Consider the following 13681-nt stretch of genomic DNA (forward strand, 5'->3'; position numbering starts at 1 on the left):
TATTTTGGGGTGGGGGTAGGAGGTGCTCTGTGTCCCCTGCTGATGCTGCGTCACATGGCAGGTTACCATCGAGGCAGCACCACTGGGGGCACAACCAGCCTGGCTCCTTGGAGTGAGCTTTGGCAGCTCTGTGTCCTGGCCACAATATCTCCACTCCCTAATTTCCTGTCTGGTTAGTAATACTGTTTTTCTCCCATTCCCTAGAGAATTTTTCTATCCCTCATGAGGAGCAGAGGAACTCTTGGGAACACCCACTGTTGGGATGGAGAAGCTGGAAATGTGATGCACTGTATGGGAAAAGGCATGAGTGGTGCTGATGATGAAGAGGGATGTGTGAGGCTGTTTCAAATGTTTCCAGGCTCAGACCAACAGGAAATTATTCTTGTGATTTAGTGGCACTGTTTTCTCGCCTGTGTTACCCTACTGTCTACAGAAAAGTTGTACCTTGACAGTACCTGTCTGTGTGTCTGCTGCAGCTCCTACTAAACATTGAAAAATGATATCTAATAACACTAAAAGAAAGGGGGCAAACTTTGAAAATAAAGCCTACCTGTGTTATGGTCATGTTGTGAAATCAGTCATTGATGGGAGAAGCGGCAGCTGGAGGCAGTCTGAGACTCAGTAAAATCTTGGGCACTTTCTTTCTCTGCTTGATGGTTCTGCATGGATGTTGAACAAAATACAGCACAGAAATTGTGGAATGAGTGGCATTACTTTAGAATCCTGTTGTGGGAGCAGTATTTGTGCTAAATGACTCAAACTTTCAGTCACTGCAGAAAATAGGTTCAATTGTAACAGTGAGGATGAGTTCAGAAAAGTGACAGGTTTTGCCAGTATGGTTTCAAGATGAAATCTCTAAAAGACTGTGAAGTTTCATAAAGGAATGTAATGTAGCAAATAGTTTTCTTGTCCTTTTCATCTAATAATCCTAAATATTCGGGGGTTACCTACAATTTTCACTTATTTCATGAAACAACTGAGCAAAACAGCTGTTTAGGGCAGGGTTTGACAACGTCACTCTCTTTTTGCTATGACTGTGTTTAGAACGTAAATGCCGTATCAGGTGCAACGTAGACAAAGTGGTTGGGTCTAATATGATTATTGTCAAAACTCCCCATGATCTTAGAGCACCCAATAAATATGTCAAGTGGCATGCACAGAGCATTTTTTGAAAACTGTGCAGATCAGTGAAGGATCTTACATTCCTAAGGTATCTCGCAGAGTTTGCTTTAGCTGTGGGAATAAAAGCAGATGCTACAGTGGTGCTGCTCTGTCTGGCAGTACTGTGTGCTCTGTACAAGTGAGGCTGCAGCACAGGGGCTTACGCTGCTCCATCTGCTTCAGGTAATGTTGAGGGTGTTCAAAGTGTTGGGAAGAGGTGCTGAAAGGTGAAGCCCAAATCAACCCATCTGGGTCTGGAACCTCTATCTTCAGAGTTTCCTCTTTCTTACTGTCATTGCTGCTAAGGTAAGGCAGAGCTTTGGAAGCAGCTGACTGCACTTTGTATTTTTGGGGTCTGGAAGGACAGAAGCGGCTCTCAATAAGGAGGGCTTGAAGAAACAACCCCTTAAAAGATAAATGAACAAAGAGATCGCATAGATGAGAGTGCTGAACACAATCCTGGTGAAGGCGAGATAACATTTGAAAATGAAAGAGATGTTAATACGGAAAAGCCAAAATAATTTCCAAATTCAGGAGGGATTTGAAAGGTAAAGGTAAACTTTCAGCATAAGTAATCAAGGATTGCTGTAACTGGAGCTATTTCTGCTGTTCAGCATCCAGTTTATTAAAGAGAAGTGAAAAAGGAACAGGTAAATAAGATGAGTTTTGATCAGAATCTTACTGATGGTTCCTTGTGCTGTGTGTATTTAAGCTGTATGGCTCCTTACTGTTTCTGTGATCGTACCCTGGCACCAGCACAGAAATGGTTTAATACAGCTGAAAATGGAAAAGGTTTGTGGAAAGCAGCTCCTATGTGCACATTTTAGGAACAAGCGTGCTCTGATACCAGGGGGTGCGGAGGGATTTCTGGCAAACTGGCGGGAGATGGGACTGTGAGCACTTGGACAGGAGTTCTTCCCTTTTCAAACATTATGAACTTACTCCAGGCGGACATTATGTTGTGTTACAGTTTTTGTCATGTTTCATTTGCACTATTGTAAGTTCCTCTGATATTTAAGTATTTTTTGAAGATGTGCCAGCAAAACAGATGGCAGTTGCACATACTGCTGCACGAGAAGGTGATGGTGCTGGGGTTAACATCCCTGGGAAAAGGAATGCAATGGGTAGGACAAAACACAGATGACAACATGGCTTTTCTGTCCTATTGACAAGGACCAAAGCAGCTGGGTGTTGTCCTTAGGCAGGATAGGATTTGAAGGAATCAGCTGCAGGCACCAAGCAGAGTCAATAGGCACATGTGTGTGAGTTTGGGGTAGAATGAGTGGTTAGTTTTGTAGTAAAAATAAGCATTTTACTGATCTCTGCTGGTCTTTGTGCTTACAGCTTCATGCAAAAGCAGTTAAATTGAGGGTGTCATTTAACCTGACCATGAAAAGGTGATGGTAATGTGAAGGAATAGTTTCTAAGTGGCTGCTAAAGGTAAGTTTGCTAAAAACGCCGCTCAAAGACTGGGAGTTGTAGAACACAGTAGTAGTTCTGGTTGGGAATGTATTGAGCGTATTGCAGTATGTGTGCAGAAATGGTTTTATGTCCTGTAATCCTCAAGGTGATTTGATTATGATTCGGGGACTAGCATTCTAAATCATAAGAGACAGTCTGAGATACAGCAAGGCCATTTGCAGTCATGCTGTGGGAGTGGCTGCACTTCCTGTGATTCAACTGCTTCAGATGTTACCTGAACATGTGTTCCTTCCTGAAGTTGTGTGTAACTGTGGGATCCCTTTGTGTTGAGCTCAGGGGAAATGGACAGCCCTCGAGTGTTATTCAGCCTCAGAAAACACATTTAGCCTAAAGTCCTGGTGTTTTTCTGAGTATGGCCTTTTGATATTTGTGACTGTTATTATCTTCTAAATGTAGCTGTTTGTCTGAAAAGAAGAAAGGTCAATATACTGGCAGTTTGACCAGCACCTTGGGTCACTGCTTAGTCAGGTCTCTAGTGGGTCCTGCGCCACACCAGGGTCTGGAGGTACTGCCTGCCCCCCTCCCATTCAGACCCAGAGCTGGATTTCAAGAGGGGCTTTACTGTCTCTTCTCAGCCAGACTGTGTGAAGGCACAGTGTGAATGATAAGACCTTACCCTGCAGTAATCACAAAGCAACACCAGCGAATGTCTCCAGTCAAATAAGTTTGTTTTTTTTCTTCTCGAAGGTTTTGTCTTTTGACAAGTGCTAGTAATGTCTTGTTCTTTATTTTTAGTGGACCATAGTAAACTGCAATAGATGGTAAGTCACCTGAGCCATAAGTTTTTTAATGTCTGCTGTGTCCACCCATTTCATAAAATGGCAGCACCAGCACCTTTCAGAAACCTTCACAGAGTCCACTTCAGATTCTGTTAAGTGAGGTTGCTAGACTGTTAAACTGGGTATTTGTCCAGTGCTGTCTCAGTCGTTCATTACCAGGAACCAACAGCAGCAATTAGAGAGCCCTGAACACCCGGCACAACAAAGATCACACCAATTCAGAGACTAAATGAGAGTTCGGATGCCACGCAGTGCTCTTTACAAGCTGGCCTCACTCACCACCTTTTCCCAGCTTTGAAAGGAGAAGGAGCTGAGCCATGGCAATTAGTCTACTGGCTCTGGTGACCATGGATTCATTTATTGTCTGAATGCACCACTGAGTTGGCCAATTAGGTTTTTAATGGCAAAAGCTGCCCCCTCCCTCCAGTTTTAAGTTCATTGCTAATAACAAACATGGCAAACCATTAGAGGTGAATCCAGAGGGTCAGTAGTCTCAAACCTCAGCAGTCTCTAACGACATTTAATCTCAGTCTTTTTGGTAATGCTTTGAGCCAAGAGGTTTGAACCCAGCCCTGATCCCCAGGCAGCTCAGGGCATTTGGGGATGGAGGCTGCCAGAAGACTTTTGGGGCAGTGTGAGGCTGTGAGGTTTTGTGGCCAGTTCACTTCACCAAATTGGTAGAAATAAAACCCCTCAGCTATTTGTACAGTTTGGATATAAGCTTAGATTTTTGCTAGCTCAACTCATAGCCTAAATTAAGCACATGTTGTGCCTAATACTCATTTAGAACAGTAATGGAGGTAACAAAGCAGCTTGTGATTAGAAAAGTGTAATGATATCCTTGTGTGGGGTTACTGGGATGAAACATGGTGGAGCTCTGGACCCAGCCAGATTTGTGGGTTTTTCAGCCTGGAAAGGTAGAGTACCCAAGGATTTATTTTCTTCTTTTCATTGTTGATCTCTGAGCTGTAGAAAATCCTGCAAAACACTTCGAAATGGCCAATGCGTATGAGAATTTTGAATGTTAATTTAGAATTTTGTTTGCTGTTTGCCTTAGTTTTAGTAATATACATCGAATTAAGCTCATAGTAATGCCCATATGGACCCAGGGCTCTTCTGCTGCAGTTACTGGGATGATTTCAGATTTCCTCTTCTCCTTGTTCCTCCGTCCTCTGTCAGTGCAGTGCCTCCATCAGTTCACCATCCTAACTACTTCCAAAGGCCCAGCTTGCTCCGGAGTAGGGCTGTCTGTGGCCCCTCTGCTTGGAGGGTCCTGGGGGGCAGAGCTGTGGGTTTGCCTCCCTTGAATTCGGAGGCGCTGCTGGCAGCGGAGCAGGGGCTCAGCTGTTGCTTGGTAACTGAAGCCACATTTCAAAAATGTACCCGTTTACAGCCAGCTTCCCAAATTAATGGCTTTGAAAGGAAGAGTTGTTCTTTCAGGATCGTTTTCATTTTGTACTTTTTTAAAAAAAAAGGAAAAAGAAAAAAAAAAAAGAGCCTTTCAGCTCCGGCTTTGCTTTTCTTCTCTGCTCTCTTTCCTCACATCTGGTCCCACAAAGGCGAGCAGTGTCACACGCCTGGGAGCAAAGTCCTTTCATCCTCCTCTCCTTAGGGTTCAGCTGTTATCATTCTGAATTTCAGGCTGAACGGAAGGAAACATCGAGCACTTCCCATAATATCGCATTTGGCATTTGCTGAGCATGGCTTTCCTCTTCTAGGAGTTCTACCTTTCAACACCCCTCTGACACCCTGCTCCCCCCTACCTGGAGGACAGGTCAGTGTGGAAGGTGGGACAGGTGTTACAGAAGTGTTTGGTACCTGTTCTCAGCTCTCATGGTGGTTTGCTGGATGTCCCTCTTGGACACACCACTTGCTCCTCAAGTCCCTTCCAGAGACCAGCCCGGTGACCTGGTGCAGGGGCCCTGCAGGTAGCCAGGCTTTAGGCAACTTAGCCATTGTATTTCCATCACTGGTGTTGGCTGAGGCTGTCAGGTCCAGCTGGGTGTGCACCTGGAAGAGTTGCATCCATAGTAGACCCCATGCAACCAAAACGCTTAACTACTCTGAGACCAAATTGCTGCTGTTCAGCTAATGGCAGCCATCTGTTCCTCATTAGTCTACTGGACAGCCAGCTCATCCCTGTGGGATGCAGCTGGCAGTCAAGGAAGCATCCACTGAGGGCAGCCAGCAGGTATGAGCAATGGCTCTGGCTTTAATCTCTGTGTTCCTGCCTGTGGAGCACCTCAGCCATGGATGGTGCAAGGGCTTTGATCTGAAGCTGAATAGCCTCTCTCTGTCATTTACATTGCAATTATTCCCAAAGACACAGTATGGAACTGTCCTTAGTAACTAATTTCTATACAATCTTAAGTTTTTGTGTGGCATCAATACTGGGACATCTTCCACGTAATTGCTCTTACGGTGCTGGTAATAAATCCCAGGAAGATGATCACTCTGTCCTGATCCCTTGATGAGCAAATTAAAAACATTCCAAATTGTACTCACAAGGGCACAAATTCTCACACCCTTTAAATTGCTGGGAATGGAAAGTGGCTCTGCAAAATAATCAGAGTTCACTGGTGTAATGAAATATAAACCTTTATCATCGGAGCAGTGAGAAGATGTGTTTGCTGTTTTGATGCCAAGGTAGGTTTTTCAGGTTTTAATGATAGTTCCACAATTTATAATGTTCCTGGCTGCCCAAATGGCACTCCTTTGGCCTCAGAAGACATCAAAGGATGTAGCTGTTGTTTTGAATTTCAGTCCAGCTGTGAGAAGAGGCTGTCAGATAACAGCAGATGAGAAGGCCGGTTGCATCACCAGCAAAAGAAAGCAATGAAGTGTCTTTCTGTGCCTCTGGCAGAATATCACTGAATAGTCCTGGCCCAGTTGAAAGAGTGACAGAGCAGACTGTAGCCATCCCATCCCCATGACCTGCAGGTTGCTGCAGTACTCTGTGAGGAAAGTGTCAGCCATGCAGTTATGTGGTACAGGACACTAGGACAATTTTTCTTTGGTCCCTGCTGCTCTCAGAAATCAGCAGGTGAGCCCACATGGGCATAAGTCAGGTTCTTCATACAGACTCAGTGCTTGGTGGCTGGTGGAATAGCCCAAGGTTGTTCCCTGTGTACAGGACCACAAAACTTGCCAGGGTGTACAGGGAGCAGCAATTCTGGTGTCAGTGCTGTGCTGAGAGGGCTCCTGAGCAGAGATGCATGACCCCTTTCCAGTGGCACCCAGATCACTGACTGATGGCAGGAGGTGGTGGTAGGACAAGTGAGATCATCCCTTGTGCTTTGAATGACAGTGCCACATCTTCGGCTCAGAGGTCAGTTCCACCATCATGTTGAAGCCTTTTAGTGTGTCCAAAGAGATGCACCCAATTTGTGCCGACTCCATCTGTTTGAAAATTGAAATGACAGCATCATAACAACAGTTGATGTAGGCTGTCACTTTTTATTTCACCACTGCTGCCCCTAGAAACACACACAGTTGCAAAAGAAGTCAGCATGCAGAGGAACACACTGCTAACACAGTGGGAGTACAGGACACAAAGAGCGTACGATAACGTGAGCTGGGCCGGCTGGGCACAGAAACGGGAAAACTGTGATGGTGAACGTGGTGTGAAAACAGAGCTGGCAGAAATCATGAGGAGAGGACTCAGTGCTAATAAATACTGCATTAATAACAGGAAAGGATGACTCACACTCGAGCGGACTATATGCTCATCTCATCTTTTCCAGCAAGTTCAGAACTGAGCACTCATTATTGGGCTTTGTTCTCCCTGATTGCTTTTAATTTCTGACTCTCTGTTCTGGATGGCTGCAGCCATCTGAACCTTTGGATGTGTTAATATTTTAGCAGGATGCGCAACAGGAGGCTGTGAAATGTCAGTTGTCTCTGAAAATCAAAAGGGATTTAGAAGTAGATGATGGGTAGGTGGCTGTCTTAATTCAGCAGTGTAACAGCAGAGCTAACACAGACTCCCTCCTCTCTTTCATCCCCTCCCACATGCACTCACTGAAAGGAAAATAAGAGATATTTGCGTTCATTGACAGCTGGTGATGTGTTCAAAAGGATCTTTATTGAGCTGGTAAACAGTCATGACTCCCTCCCCTTCCCCAAATTCTGGTTTGATTACTAGTTTCCCTTCGCTTTTCAGATGGAAAAGGCCCTTCAAAACATGAGCCTCTATGTAATAAATCAGAGAAAGGGGGGAAAAAAGTGCACACTCATACTTCTGTATCTCAGGGTTTGCTCAGGGCATGCAATGCTGAAATCAAACAGCAGCTGCTCAGAGTTGGCGTTTTCAGAAACCTGGAGTCAGACTTTCCTAGTCTGCCTTTAAGTGTCCTTTTAAGAGCTGTTCATTCATCAGGGTATTTCATATAATCTGACAGGAAATTATATTTACGATGCTTTTAGCTCCATTTGGGACATTTTTTTAATGCTACTTCTGGGATGTAAATTATTTAAAAATCATCAATTTAGTTCTTTACATAAAGAGATGAAAGCTTACTAAAAAGCTTTCCTGTTCATGGCAGTCTTAAATTCTCCAGCAGATCTCTGGATTTTTGCTTAATTGAACACCTAACGAATAAAAAGAGCTTGGCCTCGTAACATTTTTAGTAGAAGTAAATTTTATTTAGCCCCGTTGACTTTTGAAATACAACCACTAACAGCATCTGTTTAAATACTGTCCTTCAGAATGGATAAAGTGTTTTTATCACCAGGCATTAAAGTCACTGATGGAGCATTTTATGTACCCCTCTGCCCCTTTCACAGCTCTTCCAGTGGCTCCAGCCCTGTATTCCCATTCCAAAGAGATGGGTAAAGATGGGCTCCCCCATGGAAGGGGCGTTGGGGGTGCAGCTGCCCAAGCCCCCTCCCTGCAGCAGGGCAGGAGAGGCACAGGGGAGGCCTGGGGACTGGAGCTCCTGGTGGTGCAGACTGGAGCCCAGGAGCCCTGCTGCTCCTGCTTCACCTCAGCTGTCCACAGGTGAGGTGCCCGTGGCTGCTCTGGCCCGGGAGGGGTGGCCATGGCTCCTGACCCCCCTCTTAGCCAGCTGAGCACAGACAACCTTAGACATCCCCAGGTTGTGGCTCTGGCTGTGGCACAGGGCAGTGTTTTGTGCCAGCCCCTGACAGCCAGGCTGGTCAGGATGCCAGCAGGACTTGTCCTCCGGTGTAACCTGCTGCTCACATACTCCTCCTTAGATGACACTTGTGGTTGTGTGTGATTCCTTTGGCTGGCAATCATTTCAAAGAACTAATGGGAGCAGTGACTAGGAAATACTTGAACTCCTGGCAGATATATGGGATGTAGACAGCCTCAAAGCCCAAAGATAAATGTAACTGAAAAGTCTCCAAATAAAAGATGTCTGTATGGATGTCATTTGCCTCTCTGATCAGCTCCATCCCCAAACCAATCCTCGGGAATTAAATGCAGGATGAAGCCACAAAAAGGACTGCTCCTAGAAAAGGGGCCACTCAGTCGCACAAGGGAACTGCAGTGAATGGTTTTGACACTTTTAAAACCAAAATACATCTGTCATGCATATGAGTGTGGAAACTTGCTAAATATTCATGAATCTGTGTTTTCTTTTGTTCCCATTATGCCTGGGGAGCATGGGATGTTTCCCCCTTACCAATTACTGTCTTTCTGATCCCTGTCAGCGCAAATCTGAGGGCAGAGGGACACATTCACATCAAGGTGCTGTGCCTGATGCTAACCTTAAAATCAATATGTGAAAATTGGTGTGGTTGCAGGTGAGTGACACTACAGATTCACTGGAGACACTGGGATTCCCTGTCATAATTAGCGTTGATTTCCCTCTCGTTTTGGGGTTTTGTTGTCTGTGAACTCATTAAACTGTGACCTGCATGTAGGACTTGCATTTATGCCCTGGAAAAGTCAGCAGATTTGCTATTAGTTATCACACTCCTGAGGCTGCAATTGTTTAAATGCATATGATGAGAGGACTGGTGAGAAATATTTCAAGAAAGAATTATAAAAGCGGGTTCCAAGGGTACTTTTTTTACAGCCAGAATATGTTCTCTTGCCTAAATGTGACATACTAAAAAAACAGCACTCTGTTTATCAAACCAGTGTGGAATTTCAATGCCTGCACTCATTGTTCCTGATGAATAGGGGGTGGCAACAGCACTGATGAAGCTTACTTGGAGGTTGATTTGGCTCAGTTCTTGCTTTCTGTAGGAGGACGTGACTCTTTTTTTGTGTTGCTTTGACTTGCGAGTGATGCTGGAAAACCAAGGTCCAGCATCAGTGAGGCTCTGCAAGATGCTCTCCCTCAGCCTTCAGAAAGGTAACAGCCTTTGTAGAAGCTGAAGTAATCCTGTTTCAAAACACTCCTGATACACAGATACTGGACTGTTTTGTATTGAGCTCAAATACTCAATCACCACTGTTGGTTTGATGCTGAGGCCAGTGGAGTTTGCCTGCCCATCACTGCGTGGCAGTTCCCAGTACTGACTGGACACGCAGAGAGCCCTTGCCAGACCTGGTGCTCTCAGTTCTCACCATGTGCTCAGGGAGAATATTGTGGACTTCAGTGTTTTTTCTGGGTTTGAGGGACTTTTTTTACTGTTGGATTCAAAACAGAAATTTCAGAGAGGAAGGCAATTTATTGTCCCCATGCTTAGGCCAGTATTCACCAGGGGGCCAATTAAAATAGTGCAGTGCTTGTTAATAATATTCAAAGTGGCTTTTCAGTTCAGTTGTGGTTTATTTAGGGATGCACGCTGGGACACAGCCAGCACTCTTCAAAGGACCAAGTGCACAGACCCGGCACAGCTCAGGATCTTCACTCCTTTAACCATGACTTACCAGGGTGGTTAAAGATCAGTTTTACTGATTGTCAGTGGGAATACTGCTAATTTAAGGAGAAATTAGCACAAAGTTTATATATTGTTTTTGACCATGGACACTTAACTCCTGGCCATTGAAGTGGAATTTAAGTTAAAAAGTTGTTCTGGTTTTTGCAGCTCTGATGGACAGAGTCTCTACATTAGTCATTACACCACCTAATAAAACCCTGGCATGATTTACATACCTTAGTAAGTAAATGGACACCCATCCGTTGGCCTCATAAACTAGTAAAGCTCTGCTGACTTCACTCCTACAGTTAATGAGTTGCTGGAATTACTTACAAATTCGGTTGATGATATTCTTCCATATAGAGCTCTATCTAAACCTCTCTCCTCCAAAAAGTAAGTATGTGCTTGTCCTTAAGAAAACTCTGACTTGTGTTTTAATTTAGAGTACTGATTAAATCTCAGTGATCTCAGTGGGGTCCTTTATTGGGAAAAGGTGGTGGTGCCTTTAAACATGCTGTGAGTTCTTAAATGTGGGTGTCCTTATATAGTCATACTTTTGAAGTAACTGTGTAAAATGAGAAATTAAAGAGATTTTGAAGGGTTAAACAATTTTCTTTTAGGCCTACTGATACAGCTGGAAAACACAGATGGTTTTGAGGTGCTCCAGGCCCCACTGACCTGGAGCAGGACCCTGAGGCTTGTGGTGGGGCTGCATTGTGACTGCTGAGGCTGCCCAGCAGACAGGGTTGGGGCTCATTGTTTTCCCACGTGAGAGCATCTGGAGCCTGGGAGGGACCTGCCAAAGATCTGCTGTGGAGTGGAAATGGCATTTCCAGGTTAGGTCTGGGTCCAGCTGGAGGCAGTGCCTCAGAGTGCAGAGCCAGGCTTTCCAGGATGGGGTGCAGGGAGAATACTTGCACTAGAGGAGTTGTGCTGCGATGGCCACTCTCACCTCGTGTTTGGGGAACAGGGCTAAGGTGTGCAATAATAAGGTTCTGTATTTATGAAACCTTGTGAGAAGACACTCAGGCTGGATCTCTTCGGTGCACTGTGGTGTAATAACATCACATGCCTGGGTGGGTATTGCAGAGCAGACTGTTTAAATGCAGAAGGACCCCTATGTGTGCCTGACAGCTCAGTCCTCTGAGAAATGTGTCAAATACGATTTGCAAAAACTGAAAGGATGCCACTACCCCTAGTCCAACACCTGCAATGACTTGTGAAGCCTCCTTTGTGCATACCAGCCTGATGGCAGTGGCAGGTCTCTCCTCACCAGCCCTGTGTGGGTCCCCTGCTGCAGAACAGGGCCTGGCGCTGGATGGCCATGGGGGATAGAAGCCCTGCCATGGCAGGAAGCAGCAGGTTTCCAAAGCTGGAGTTTGTGGTATATTTGGATGAAATGTCAACTTTTTGCTTCCTTGAAGATCCAACCTCCCATAAGGGCTGTGATCCAACCCCTCGGAGCCCTGTGTCCATAAGGCTTATACAGCATTTGCTCTGTGAGCTGGTGTTTAGTTACTCCATTTTGACATATCATAAACTCCACCATTTTGGTACACTGATAATTTTCTTTACAAAGTGGCTGTAAGTGTGAATTTAATCTACTTATTTTTGATGTCCAGTGAAGCTTTAGACAGCAATTTAGTCATTATTATTGCTATTGTACAGCTGCTCTCTCGAGGAGCTTAAACCATGTCAGAAAGGGAACCAACATAATGAGTCTGACAGAAATTCAGAAGGAGAGATTAAATTTAGGATAATGAGTTCTGTTGAATTTTTAACATTATTGTAACAATTCACACCACTGCAGCCTGTTCATCTCTGGACTCAAAACTGAAATGTCCAGTTGGGAATTGGGCTGTGCAGATATGTCCTTCTCCAAGTCTTTTCCTCTTAAAAAGAAAGAAAAAACAAGACAAAAGGAACACTACAAGTTCTCCTCCCTCCTCCCCTTCAGTTTTCTCAGATCTTCCGCTGTGTTGCTGCCAGCCATTCTTCCCAAATCCACTGCCTGCCACGTGCAGACCTCCCGCCCCAGGTGAGGGTATATGTGTCTCTGTCCTACTTCTTTCCTACAGCTGCAGAAAAGGTGCCAGACCAGCCGGGGACCAAACTGGCAGAGGTAAATCAAACTTCATTAAATTGGCTTGTTTTCACTGGTTCCTTAGAAATATGATGAGTTACGAGGTGAGGAGGATGGGGCTGATTTGTTAGTTGTCATGTTGCTCCAGTAGAGCTGGGCTCAGTGCTGGAGGTGCAGGTTTGCAGGGAGCAGCTCCTGGGCCGCAGTACTTACACCCACCTTGTTGCCTTTGCTGTGCTGATATGATGTGACAATTGCAGCAGGGTGGGCCATGCAGGAGCCTTACTGGGCTGCTACAGTGCAGAAGCATTACAAGAGGGTTCTGTTCCAGAGGTTAACAAATACTAGCAGACAGACTGAGTTTTGTATGCTGAAGAGGAGGAAATCATTGAATCATAGAATCACAGACTGGTTTGGGTTGGAAGATCGTCTTGTGCCAACCGCCTTGCCATTGGCAAGGGCATTTTTACTAGACCAGGTTGCTCAATGCCCTATGCAACCTGGCCTTGAATTACAGAAATGTTGTGCTGCTTCTGGATGGTGCCAATAGAAAAAAAAAAAAAAAAGAAGAAGAAAAAAAGAGAAAATATTTGTCTAACACATGAAAATCTCTGTAATTTAAGGCTCTTCCAGGTGTGCTGTGGGTCCTTCCTGCCCCTTGGACACTGAATCTTTTTTCAGATATAGTCCAGTTCCTGTATCTTCTAAGCAGTCTCTGAACAAAATCTTTGCCTCTTCTGAGATGGCATTGAATAAATTCTGTCTGTGTAGAAACTGGAGCAGCCTGTTCTTGCTTCCCTGAATCAGACACCAAGATACAGATTAACTTGAGCTTTGTGAACTCCTACCTGTGGATTTTTAAAGCTCAGTGGTGACTTCAGAGCCCGGGTTGCAGTACTGCACACACTGCAGTGTGCCAGTGATGCATGACAAGTGTGTGGTCACACAGCAGAGAGGAGTCAGACAGGAGGGATGCCTGGGAAGCTGGTTGCTCCAGCTGGGAGGAGAGTGTCATTCCAGAGTTCCAAGTAGAGTTTGGGGCTAAGAAGTACTGATAAAAGTTGCATTTCACTGGTGAAACATTAATTCTGGAATTTTTGCCTGTTCCTCTCACCCCTCTCTTCTGACAGGAACAGCATCGCTGTTTGGTATTGAAAACAGTAATTCCCTTATCTTAGGTGTTGAACAGTGTGATAGAATTAATAAAAGTAATGACAGTTTATTCACTGAATACCAATTAGTGTTCAACTTTCCAAGGGAATGGAGATCAGGAATGGAAAACAGATTGGATGATACAGCATACAGAAATAATTTATTTGATGTAAAAGACATTAAGAAG

This window comes from Myiozetetes cayanensis, unplaced genomic scaffold, assembly GCF_022539395.1.
Source record: "Myiozetetes cayanensis isolate MyiCay16 unplaced genomic scaffold, myiCay2020 scf27, whole genome shotgun sequence".
NCBI lineage: Eukaryota > Metazoa > Chordata > Aves > Passeriformes > Tyrannidae > Myiozetetes > Myiozetetes cayanensis.